Source organism: Mandrillus leucophaeus, unplaced genomic scaffold (genome assembly GCF_000951045.1).
Source record: "Mandrillus leucophaeus isolate KB7577 unplaced genomic scaffold, Mleu.le_1.0 Scaffold30, whole genome shotgun sequence".
NCBI lineage: Eukaryota > Metazoa > Chordata > Mammalia > Primates > Cercopithecidae > Mandrillus > Mandrillus leucophaeus.
In genome coordinates this window covers 1,400,778-1,404,939 of record NW_012103143.1, presented here as the reverse complement: position 1 = coordinate 1,404,939, position 4,162 = coordinate 1,400,778, and the positions used below count along the sequence as shown (strand labels likewise).

The following is a 4,162-nucleotide window of genomic DNA, read 5'->3' as shown; positions in this document are numbered from 1 at the left end:
AGTGCAGTGGGGCAATCTCAGCTCACTGCAACCTCTGCCTCCCAGGTTCAAGGGATTCTCCTGCCTGAGCCTCCCAAGTAGCTGAGATTACAGGCACCCGTCACCACACCTGGCTAATTTTTGTATTTTTAGTAGAGACAGGGTTTCACTATGTTGGCCAGGCTGGTCTCAAATTCTTGACCTCAAGCAATCCACCTGCCTGCCTCAGCCTCCCAACGAGATGGGATTACAGGCGTGAGTCACTGCACCCAGCCAGAATTTTTTTCTTAATAGTACCTTTAGAAGAACCAAAGTTTTAAAATGTGTGCCTGTGGGAGTTTCGCTACTGTTGCCCAAGCTGGAGTGCAATGGCGTGATCTTGGCTCACTGGAACCTCCGCCTCCTGGGTTTAGGCGATTCTCCTACCTCAGCCTCCCAAGTAGCTGGGATTACAGGCATGTGCCACCATGCCCAGCTAATTTTTATAATTTTAGTAGAAACAGGATTTCACCATGTTGGCCAGGCTGGCCTCAAACTCCTGACCTCACGTAATCCACCTGTGTTGGCCTCCCAAAGTGCTAGGATTACAGGCGTCAGCCACCAAACCTGGCCCAAAGTTTTAAATTTTGATGAAATCCAATTTATCATTTTTTTTTGTTACTGCTTTTTATGTCCTAAGAAATGTTTACCTACCCCAAAGTAACAAATATTTTCTATTTTTTTCTAGATATTTCATTGTTTTAGCTTTTACATTTAGGTTTAGGATCTATTCTTAATTAATTTCACTGTTTCATTCCTGATAATTGGGGATTTATATTTTCTCTATTTTCTTAGTCTTACTAGGGACTTACTATTTTATTTTATTTTATTTTATTTTATTTATTTTTGGAGATGGAGTCTTGCTCTGTCGCCCAGGCTGGAGTACAGTACCGCAATCTCGGCTCACTGGAACCTCTGCCTCCTGGGTTCAAGCAGTTCTCTGCCTCAGCCTCCTGAGTAGCTGGGATTACAGGTGCCCACCACCAAGCCCAGCTAATTTTTGTATTTTCAGTAGACACAGGGTTTCAACATGTTGGCCAGGCTGGTCTTCAACTCCTGACCTCGTGATCCACCAGTCTCGGTCTCCCAAAGTGCTGGGATTACAAGTGTGAGCCACTGCGCCCAGCCTCAATTTTATTAACTTATTTCAAGAAACCAACTTTTGGCTTTGCTAATTTTCTCCACTTTTTTGTGTATTTTCTATTTCATTTAGAGGTAGAGCTCAAAGTTCAAAAATATTTTTTTCTTTTTTAATGTGGATATACAGTTCCAGCCCCATTTGTTCAAAGACCTTTTACCCACTTAATTACCTTGGCACTGTCATCAAAAATAATTTGGCCATGTAAGTGTGGGACTACTGCTAAACTCTCTATTCTTTCGCGTTGATATGTTTATCTCAACATCACACTGTCTTGATTTGTGTAGCTTCACAATAAAGCTTGAAATCATATAGAGTTAGTTTTTAAAAACTAGTGTTTTCTGTTTTGTTTTGTTTGTAGAGACAGGGTCTCACTACGTCACCCAGGGTGGTCTGTGGTCTGAAACTCCTGGATTCAAGCGATCCTCTTGCCTCAGCCTCCTAAAGTGCTGGGACTACAGTCATATGCCATGGTACCCAGCCTAGTTTTAAGTGTAGAGGTCTTGCTTATCTTTGGCTAAATTTATTCCTAACAAGGGTTTCATTCTATTATAAGTGGATTCTTTTAAAAATTTCATTTTTAAAGAAATTTGTTGCTAGAACATAGAAATATAAATGGTTTTTGTATGTTCACTTTGTATCCTGTTACCTTGGTAAATACACTTTATTCTAGTGGTTTTTAAAAGATTCTGGCCAGGCACAGTGGTTCACGCCTGTACTCCCAGCACTTTGCCAGGCCAAGGCAAGTGGATTGCTTGAGCTCAGGAGTTCGAGGCCAACCTAAGAAACGTGGCGAAACCCCATCTCTACAAAGTAGTACAAAAAATTAGCCAGGCATAGTGGCACCCACCTGTAGTCCCAGCTACTTCTGATGCTGGAGTGGGAGAATCACCTGAGCCCTAGAGGTAGAGTGAGCCATGATTGCCACTGCACTCCAACTTGGGCAAGAGAGTGAGACCCTCTCTCAAAAATAAATAATAAATAAAACATTTTTAAAGGGGTTATTTCATTCAAGTTGTCAAATTTATTTCCATAAAGTTGTTCACAATACTCCTTTTTATCATCTTAATACATAACAATCTAAACTGATATCTACTCTTTCATTACTAATAATTGGTAATTTTTTTTGAGACAAGATCTTGCTCTGTTGCCCTGGAGTACAGTGGCACAATCTCGGCTCACTGCAGCCTCTACCTCCCAGGTCCAAGTGATTCTCGTGCCTCAGCCTCCTGAGTAGCTGGGATTACAGGTGTGTGCCATCATGCCTCACTAATTTTTTGTACTTTTAATAGAGAAGGGGTTTCACCATGTTGGTCAGGCTAGTCTTGAATTCCTGGCCTCAAGTAATCCACCAGCCTTGGCCTCCCAAAGTGTTGGAAATACAGGTATGAGCCATCATGCTCAGCCTGTATTTTTTTTTTTAAATCAGTCTCGATATGGTTTTATCAATTTTATTATTTTTTCAAAGAATCAACTTTTGGCTTTGCTATTTTTCTCTGTTGTTTGTGTGTGTGTGTGTGTGTGTGTGTGTATGTATTTTCTTTCTTTCTTTTTTTTGACAGGGTGTTATTCTGTCATTTCAAGCTGGTCTGCAGTGGTGCAATCATGGCTCACTGCAGCCTCTATCTCCCAGGCTCAAGGGTTCCTTCCACCTCAGCCTCCCAAGTAGCTGGGACTACAGGCACGCACCACCACACCAGGCTAATTTTTGTATTTTTTGTGGAGATGGGATCTTGCTATGTTGCCTAAGCTGGTCTCCAACTCCTGAACTCAAGCCCATATACCCGCCTCGGCTTCCCAAAACGCTGGGACTATAGGCATGAGTCACCATGCCCAGCCTCCAAAATTCACAATTTTAAAGTGTAAAATTCAGTGATTTTAGTGTATTCACTATGTTGTGCAACCATTACCACTGTCTAATTCTGTAATACATTCATCACCCCAGAAAGAAAGCCTGTGCTTAATGGCAGTCAGTTCCAATTCCTCCCTGACAACCACTAATCTGCTTTCTGTTTATATGGATCTGTCTATTCTAAAATTTTTATTTTTATAATTAATTTTTTACAATTTTTTTGAGGCAGGGTCTCACTTTGTTGCCCAAGCTGGAGTGCCGTGGTGCTTATTGCAGTCTTGGCCTCCTGGCTCAAGGAATCTCATGCCTCAAGATTACAGGTGTACGTCACCACGCCTGGCTAATTTTTTATTTTTTGTAGAGAGGATCTCATTATGTTGCCCCCGCTGATCTCCTGGGCTCAAGCAATCCTCCCACTTCAGACTCCCAAAGTGCTGGGATTACAGGCATGAGCCACCATACCCAGCCCTGAAAATTTCATATAAATGGAATCATTTTGTGTCTGCTTTCCTTCACTTAGCATAAGGTTTTCAAGGTTTATCCATCTTGTAGCATATAACCACTTCATTCTTTTTCATGGCTGAATAATATTCCATTATAGGGATATACCACATTTTGTTTATTCATTCATCTGTGAATAGACAGTTGGATTGCTTCCAGTTTTTGGCTAACACTGTTATGAACATGTTTTTTATTATCCTGCGTATATACTAGGGAGTAGAACTGCTGGGTCATATGGTAATTCTATTTAGTTTTTTGAGAAACTGCCAAACTTCTTACAGCTTCTTAAGGTAGAAACACAGAATTATTAATTTAAACCTTTCCACCGGGCACGGTGGCTCATGCCTGTAATCCCAGCACTTTGGGAAGCCAAGGTGGGTGGATCACTTGAGGCCAGGAGTTTGAGGCATGAGAATCACTTGAACCTGGGAGGCAGAGGTTGCGGTGAACCGAGATCGCACCACTGCACTCCAGTATCGCACTCTGTCCCTCCGACCCCCCCCCAAAATTTAAACCTTTCTCTTTTCTCATATACTTTATAAACTTTCCTTTAAGTACTTCTTTAGCTGCACCACACATATTTTGATATTCTATGCCTTCCTATGCTTCAGTTTGAAATATTTTCTCATTTGTGTTTTCTTCTTTGATTAATT

The 4,162-nt window shown here is 41.4% G+C and overlaps 1 long non-coding RNA gene across 1 annotated transcript in view; it reads right to left on the bottom strand.

The window, feature by feature from the left end:
• The window catches only part of LOC105544463, a 69,070-nt gene that overhangs the window by 45,704 nt on the left and 19,204 nt on the right, over nt 1–4,162 (bottom strand). The gene's annotated exons all lie outside the window — the stretch shown is intronic.